The sequence below is a fragment of the Musca autumnalis genome, unplaced genomic scaffold, assembly GCF_047663935.1.
Source record: "Musca autumnalis isolate F117 unplaced genomic scaffold, ASM4766393v1 scaffold_3, whole genome shotgun sequence".
Classification (NCBI taxonomy): Eukaryota; Metazoa; Arthropoda; class Insecta; order Diptera; family Muscidae; genus Musca; species Musca autumnalis.
The window spans coordinates 152,634,492-152,643,535 of NW_027411866.1; the positions used below are offsets into that span (position 1 = coordinate 152,634,492).

General features: G+C 34.3%; 3 non-coding genes across 3 annotated transcripts; all 3 read right to left on the reverse strand.

Moving 5' to 3' along the window:
• Nucleotides 1-1,054: 1,054 nt before the first annotated feature.
• Nucleotides 1,055-1,128, reverse strand: TRNAI-AAU (transfer RNA isoleucine (anticodon AAU)). The gene has a single exon. It is a non-coding gene; the product is annotated as a tRNA-Ile (tRNA).
• Nucleotides 1,129-1,337: 209 nt separating this feature from the next.
• Nucleotides 1,338-1,410, reverse strand: TRNAK-CUU (transfer RNA lysine (anticodon CUU)). Its single transcript has one exon. It is a non-coding gene; the product is annotated as a tRNA-Lys (tRNA).
• Nucleotides 1,411-8,547: 7,137 nt separating this feature from the next.
• Nucleotides 8,548-8,621, reverse strand: TRNAI-AAU (transfer RNA isoleucine (anticodon AAU)). The gene has a single exon. It is a non-coding gene; the product is annotated as a tRNA-Ile (tRNA).
• Nucleotides 8,622-9,044: the final 423 nt, after the last annotated feature.

Consider the following 9,044-nt stretch of genomic DNA (forward strand, 5'->3'; position numbering starts at 1 on the left):
GGAGAGCACGAACTGATCAACCGATTTGGTCCAAATGTTGGCCTTTGTCATATTAGTTTCAATACGGAGATAGGCAAAAACGGGCCACGGGCCCCAATATTTAAAAAATGTCACTAAAATGCTATGCAGGATATCTCTTGAACGGGCTGAGGGTATATCTCCGTCGGCAAAGCCGACTGAAACTTTTTTTACTTGTTTTTTAGAAATTTTCTGATTTCTCTAATATTTTCCTAGAAATTATTAGACCGATTTTCTATATTTTTTTAAGAATTTCTGCACATTTTCTGTAGAATCTTATGAATCCTCGTTCCGCTTTCTAATCGATTTTCTAATGGATTTTTTTGTTTTCTTGTTGTCGAAAAACAAATTAACTGGTTATAAAATTCGCTTATACAAATTTTAAATTTTTTAATATAAATAAAACATATAATAATTCAAAATAGTGTTGATAGCTCCAGCATAATCGTGACTATTAATCACAAAATTATAACAACTGGCAAAATCATTAGAAAGTTTTAAATTAGAACCTTCTATAAATAGCACATTAAAACAAAATTGTCTCTGAGTGGGGTTTGTTCCATACAGAACAACACGTGTTGTGTCAATATCAAAGGGCGGCGTCAGCGTCCAAGAATTTTTTCCGATTGTTTCAAAAAATCTAAACTTTTCCTCGAATTTTTCCAGAGTTCATTTCCGAATTCGGACCGATTTTCTTCACGAAATCTAAATTTTCCACCGAATTTTCCGATTTTTCCGAATTTGGACCGAATTCTGTCAGAAAATCGAATTTTTCTCCGAATTTTACAAGAATTTACTTCCGAATTCGTCGCGAAACTGTAATATTTTTTGGAATTTCCTTAGAAAATTCTTTCCGAATTCGGTGACCACTTCCATATAACTTTCGTACCGAATTCGTCATAAGAATAGGAATTTTTTTCAGAAATTCTGTCCGAATTTGAAAAAAATTTTAGCTGGGAAGAAAGTTGCCCTTTTTCAAAATCTCCTTGACTTTTACAATACCTTCTTGGCTACCATTACAAAAAAACCTATTTGTTGGCCCATGAGGGGATCGAACCCGCGACCTTCGCGTTATTAGCACGACGCTCTAACCAACTGAGCTAATGGGCCTGGATATCAGTCGTAAGAAACTGTAACGATTCTTCCTCATGATGATCTTCAGAAATACAAATGATGATGAGTCATTAGAACATGACATATCTCATACAATGTATCTTCAAAAAATATCCACATATCAAATATTCTATACACATTAAATATTTTTGTCTTATCTTTTATTTTATTTTTTTTATTAAGTTTAATATGGCCAAAAAATCCTGCGCCCAACGTGGGGCTCGAACCCACGACCCTGAGATTAAGAGTCTCATGCTCTACCGACTGAGCTAGCCGGGCATATGACGCATAGTACGCCAGCAGAAGTTTCGCCGCACCAGACATGGCGTGACAGACTGCTGTAGTTCAATGAGGTAATGTCGTGCGAATGACCACCATGTGTTACCATGTGTTGTTAGTTTTGCTTTTTTCGATTAGCCAGGAATGAATGAATACGACGAAGAAGATAATATTCTAATGCTATAAATAAATGTACGTTTACTTGTAGTTGGTGGGGAATGTGTATGGATGTACATAAGTATGTATGTAAATATTTTTGTGATTACTTATATTATTATACAAATATGTTATAGGCTTCGGCCTAGAGCTGGCAAGCTATCGATAGTACGACTATCGGGTTGATCGCTGTTGTAAAGCTTTCTACATATCAAATGCCAAGACAATCATTTTTTAAATTATTTACGACAGAAAACCCAAACAACATGTTTGGTGGCCGATGTAACCTTTGTTTTACGACAGCAATCAAAACGATATCCAGACTATCGATAGTTTGCCACCTCTACTTCGGACTATTTGCTTATTTCTACGACAATACAAATATATTTCTACTTTCATAAATTAATTCAAGTTTGTTTACGAAAACAAAAGCTTGAGATCGCTGACTTGGATTCATTACTATTTGGGTTTATATCTCAAAAACTAATAGCAGTTGTATTGTTCTATTACACTGTGCGACACGAAAAAAAGTTATCCACATTCTGACACCGCAGCGTGATAGAAGACGAAAAATAAGAAGACACGTGTCTCGGCGTTTTTCCCTGTTACTTCGAATTTCGTGGTTATGGGCCCCCAAAGGCCTGAGGCCTTGATGTCAAAAAGGACCACTTTTTTCAGGCTCATATCTTCTAAACCGCTAAGAATTTTGGTTTACTCGTGGAGGCAAAGTTGTAGCTCTCATCTTAGAGAATAATAATTGTTAAGGCATAAAATCCATTTAACCTTATCTTCAAGGTCAAAATTGTTAAGGTCAAGTTTCCGTTAAATTTTTTTTTCAGAATTTTGCCTACAGATATCAAACCGATCAAAATTGAATCAAACAACCAACTACAAAAATGTACCGTAGATCTCAATAAACAACTTTCTAGAACATACGAACCCTGTAGAAATGGTTCTTAAAGGTCAAAATAGCAAAACAAATGCAATTTTTATTTTCTTTTTTCGGTTTCTGCTCCATAGAAATTATACCATTCAAAATTCAAGAAAACATTCAACCACAATAATTTAGCGAATATATCAGTATATCAGTGGAACATCAGAGCCCACTATATGAACATTCTAGGAACGGTCCTTCATGTTCAAAATTCACTAACAATTATATTATGGTTAATGCTCAGGTCTGGAAATAACAAACTGTTCAACACTCTAGAAAATTTGAAAGGTTTGTTATTTACGGACCTGACCAGGGAAGAATGGGTAAAACTAATGGAATTTTGAGCTTAAAGGGCCGCTCCTAGAATGTTCATATGTTCTAGAAAGTTGTTAACTGAGATCTTAGGTAAATTTTTGTAGTTGCTTGTATTCTTGAATTTTGAACGGTTCGGTATCTATGGACCAGAATCGGAGAAAAAAAGTATAAAAATCGAATATTTTCTAAAGTTTTTTGCTATTTTGACCTTTAAGAACAGTTCGAAGTGGGCTCTGATGTTCCACAAAGTTGTACACTGATATATTCGCTACATTATTGTGGTTGAATGTTTTCTTGAATTTTGAATGGTTTAATTTCTATGGAGCAGAAACCGTAAAAAGAAAATAAAAATTGCATTTGTTTTGCTATTTTGACCTTTAAGAACCATTTCTACAGGTTCGTATGTTCTAGAAAGTTGTTTTTTAAAATCTAAGGTACATTTTTGTAGTTGGTTGTTTGATTCAATTTTGATTGTTTGATATCTGTAGGCCAAAATCTGAGAAAAAATTATAACGGAAACTTGACCTTAACGATTTTGACCTTGAAGATAAGGTTGAATGGATTTTATGTCTTCACAATTATTATTTTTTAGGATGAGAGCTACAACTTTGCCTTCACCAAAATTCTTAGCGGTTTAGAAGATATGAGCCTGACAAAATGGTCCTTTTTGACATCCAGGCCTCAGGTTTTTGGGGACCCATAACCGCGAAATTCGAAGTAACAGGGAAAAACGCCGAGACACGTGTCTTCTTATTTTCCGTCTTCCATTACGCTGCGGTGTCAGAATATGGTTAATTTTCCATGACACAAAAAGTTACACACAGTGTTATTAAATTCGAATGTAATTCCAATTATATTCATTGAATTTTTCCACTTGTAATTTGGAATTATTCAATTGTAATTTAAAATACGAATTAAGTTCATTTGGAACTTTTTCTAATTCAAATTTGAAATTGAAGTAAAATATTTTGAATTACAATTAAAATTAAAGATGGTCAAACTCCAACAAATAAACTATGAAAATACCAAAAAACTAAAAAAATCGAAAATTTGTTTTTCAAAAATTGTTTTCACACATTTTTAATAACAAAATTTACAAAAAAATTAATTTTTTCAACAATTAAAAAAATGCCTTGGGTTTTCATAAAACTTATATAACTCGTATAAAAACTCATATACTCAAAAAATGTCCATTTGTGTAAAAAAAAAAGCTGTAATTCATATTGGAAACGGTATGGAAACAAATAAAAAAGTGTCAGTCGGCTTTGTCGACAGAAATATACCCTCAGCCTATGTGAATTGAAACTTTTATCTACGGACAGATCAAATGTATTTAGGCAATTTTGTGGTCCTTTTTGGACCTTTGTACGTGCCGACCAAAAATGTGGATTAGGATTAGAGTTCAAAAGTGTTGCGGAATAGGTACTTAAAAGAATGGGCCGATATAGTCCATTATGGAAGTGGATCTTATTTTGGGAGTCATATATTTCCGATAGATATCGCGCCACTAGTTTGGACAAAATATGATGAAGCCCAAATTGTGGACCAAATCATGCTCTCCAGCCACTACATATGGTGCCATAGGGATTTTTTACAACTTTTGGGTTGTTTTCTCAAGAAGTATGGACTTGCCCCTGAAAAAAACTTTTACCGTCGTAATTGAGGCAGCGAATGCAAAAGCAGGTCTTAAGCTGGGTACACATTGTCAGTTTTGAATGTCGATATTTCGCAATTATCGATAACTGTCAAACCGTCCAGCACCACAAAACATTTTGCGGTTGCATGATGAATGACAAAAATGAACGGCCACACTAGCAAGCAACAACAAAGCTGTTAGTCAAAACTGACAATGTGTACCCAGCTTTAAAGCGAACTTATCAGAATTTTGTGTGGGAGGTACCCGCATGAGTGGAAAAATATAGTCCATAATTGAACCTGATCTATATGTGGTAGATATGTTAGGATGTGTAAAGTATGGACCAAATTGGTAAATCCCTTCAAGAGTTATCGTGCGCACAACTTTTCCGAACATTTTTGAACTTTTGTGGGGGAGGTACTTGAAGGAGTGGACCGATATGGGTTATCTTCGAATTTAAACTAAGTTTGGACAACCAAATTTTGGACCGAATCGACGGAACCATTCGGGAGTTATCTTGCGCTCCAACCACTACACACGGTAACATAGTGGTTTTTTGCACCTTTCAGGCTATTTTCTCAGGAAGTATGGACTTGCCCCTGTTGAAGCGAGTACACCTTGCTACTGGTCCTAAACTGAACATCTCCGAAATTTTGTGTGGGAGATACCCGATGGAGTGGATCGATTGAGTCCATATTAAAACCTCATCTAAGTCTGGTAGAAATTTTAAGATGTGCAAAGTATGGACCAAATCGGTTACTCGCTTCAAGAGTTAACGTGCGCACAAATTTTCCGAACTTGTGGGCAGGTACCGGAAGGAGTGGACCGATATAACCCATCCTCGAACTTAAACTAAGTTTGGACAAAATATTACGAAAGCCAAATTTTGTGCCGAATCGGTTGATCCGTACGGGAGTTGTCATGCGGTCTAGCCGGGCAGACAGACAGACGGACGGACATGGCTAAATCAAATCCAAATTGTCTGAAACGGATTTCGTCCAAACATAAGTGTATGTGAAAGTGTATTAGCATAAATGCTTAGGGTAAAAAAAACACAAATTTTTACCCATGTAATATCAATAAATTTAAAAAAAAGTGTTAAACGGACGGAACAGGACGGGTACAAAAGTATATATGGACTGAAAGAGGAGAGTCTCGGGCATCTTTCTGTGAAAACAGAACATTGTTCCACAAAAGTTCTAGTCCACTGAGGAAAAATAAAATAGCTCATGTTGTGTAAACGGTAATTTATTAAAACGATTTTTAAAGGCCACAATCCTACCCACCTTACAAAAAACAATGAACGCACTGTCTGTTACAGTTTCGGAGAAATATCTACTTCTTTCTCCAGAAATTTGCAAAAATTACGTATTTCCCAAAATTGGGAAAAATGTATAGAAATTAAATATCTTTGACAAAACAAAATGTTGATTGTTGGCCAGGAAAATCAATTTCTGAGCCGCCCTGCGTCGTTATTTATAGGATCTCCGTTAAATACTTCTATGTGTTAGAAATGGAAAGACAAATTTAATTACATATTATGAGGAGGGCATACAAATTAAGACTCCTGTAGTGCGATTCTCTAACACATTTTTTGAGTTACCGACAAAAATCGGTAAAATTAAAACGCAAAATTATAAATGAAAAGTTCAAATAAAAGTTGACAACACTGTTCCTATCGGTATAACCTTACGACTGCTTTTTATTCATCGCTTACTTACCGAAAAACATCGGTAATTTCCAAAATTATAAGCATTTTAATTTTACCGACAATTGTCGGTAACTCACAAAATTAGTTAGTGAATCGCACTACTGGTCTTATTAGAAAAAAGGTTGGTAATTTTTTGTTAACATCTTCGGAAAATTTTGGTAGAATTTTATTTTACTCAGTGACAATGCAATGCAATAGGCAGAAAATAACATACTACAAAAAAAAAAAAAAGAAAATACATACATAAATATAAAAAAAACACGATCACGCCCGAAACGACTATCAGATTATTCCGACACGACAAGCACAACACGGCGCACAGTGTCACGACGTGGCCAAAAATGGTAAAAACTAAATACTTCGTTGAACAAATTTATTGATGGTGAGTGATAGAAAACATATTAATTAAGAAGAATCTGAATTTTGGTACTGATACGTGAAGTAGTTTTTGCTATATTAGGATTTAAATCCGACAATTTTAGTTAATACGTATTTTTGTGTTTTTTTTTTTTTTTCTAAAATTAATAAATTATATTATGCGTTAATATTTAAAATTTAAAAGTAAAGGTCGCTGCAAAAATGGTTCCTAAGTTCTCTTGGGATGTAATAAACTTGGCTACACTTTTGTTTGCATGTAAATATTAATCATATGGTGTTTACATTTACCAAAACATGTATTACTAAGTTTATTAATTTTCTGAAGCAAATTTTAAATTGAGTGGAGTGGGAAAAAAATGGTATAAAAAGGTATATCGATATTTTTTGCTGTATGAGTAGTAAAAAGTGAGTACTTCAAATATGTAAAGTTCCCAGCTGCAGAGGTTTGCAGACGAATGTGTCATTTCTCTTTTTCAGCGACCACCTCACTGAGAGGATACCCCCTTTTTTAACAAATCGTTTTGCGGTGATGGCTATAGCGCGAAAACGAATGAACCGATCATCGTATATTTTTTGTGGGCTTATTAAATACCTAATAATCTTGCTTTAAAACGAGATAATTTTAAAAACATCAATTTTTAAAAAAATTATGAACAGCGAAAATCAAAATTCGATTTTTTTACAAAAAATTTACCGTATTTTGACCATTAATCGGTCAAAAAAAAAAAAAAATATTTAAAGGAAATTTCTCATATATAAAGACAAGGGTTTGATATATTCAATATGCTCACAAACAATATGAAGACTAAACACCAAATTTCAGTCATATCGGGTGGATATTGAGGACATAATACTCAAAATACCGAAAATGAGGAGACACGGTTCTATGGGGCTATAGGAAAACGAGGACCTATACCGACATATTTCTGGTGGAAGGTTATAAGTCCCCCAACGGAGACTTAATACCAATTTTCAGCCATTTCGGTGTTATAATCAGGCTGAAACCTCCAAAATACCGAAAATCGGGAGGTACCGTCCTATGGGGGCTATATGAAGGCGTGGACCTATGCAGACAAATTTCAAGGTGAAGGTATAATGCCCCCTACGAAGACTAAATACCAAATTTTTAGCAATTTCGGTGTTATAATGAGGCTAAAATCTTCAAAATACCGATACTCGGGAGGTATCGTTGTATGGGGGCTATATCAAAACGTGGACCTAAGCCCACAATTCTCTGTTGGAATGTTTGATACCTCTGCCGAAGACTAACCACAAAATTTGAATACTTTCGGTTGGTCATTGTGTCTAAAACATTCAAAAAACCGAAAATCGGGAGGTACGGTTCTATGGGGGCTATATCAAAACGTATACCGACCAACCCAATTTTTTGTCCTGAAGATTGTAAGTCAATAATACGTACGTGTACCAAAATTGATGCACCTACGACAACTCCTTCTATTTTTGGCCACAGTTAATATGAACTCGCGACATTGTGCGGCGTTTTTCGAAAAGACAGGAACACGAACTTCTCACGGCACGACACTCGCCAACTTCTAATCTACATAGATTCTCAAAGCTAACTGAGGACTGCAACGGTTTTCAGATTTTTTTCATTATATATCAAACTCAATTAAGGATATTATGAATATTTCCCTCGGAATTTTTCAGCACGAAAAATAGTTTAGAAAGTCGGAATTCTTTAAAAATCATTATATTAAAATAAAAAGAATCTTCTAACTATGGAATATTCTTGCTTAATCGACAAAAATATTCCCTTTTTTGACATAAATACGGAAATAAAAAAATGTGAAATTGGTGAAAGGGAAAAAATTCCGCACGGAATTTTTATTCATGATTGCCCAAAATATTAATTTTTGTCGACAGTGAAATCAAAGACTGTCACATCAAATCTAAAAGAATGTTAAACTTGCCAAGTTACTTTTTTACCAAGCGAAAACAGTGAGAAGTTATCATAAACTTTTATTGAATGATCAAAAAATACATGTCTGGCCCATGAGGGGATCGAACCCGCGACCTTCGCGTTATTAGCACGACGCTCTAACCAACTGAGCTAATGGGCCATGTGTAAGTTGGTGAAAATTGTACTACAAAAACTACTTTATTTACTATTACTATATTTTTTTAAAGTATTTTAGAACGATAGACCCCATAAATAATATTCCATTTTGTATAAATAAAAAAATTCCGAATTTATAATCACAAAACAATATTTGTAAAAATCCACCTTATGGTCCGATTAATTAATGGTGTGAAAATTTTTACCCACCCCCTGAACCCACGCCTATGGACTAGAGATGAACTATTTATTCACTAGCATATAAAAGTCGTTTATTCGATGGTTATTTCGTTATAAATTGTTATTATTTGAAAATAGATTCACATTACGTGAACTATTTGTTCGGGTGTATGGTATATAGATATGTACATATGTATAAAAATACATATCTATATTTTTTTGTTTGTATCAAACGCGTGTTTATACT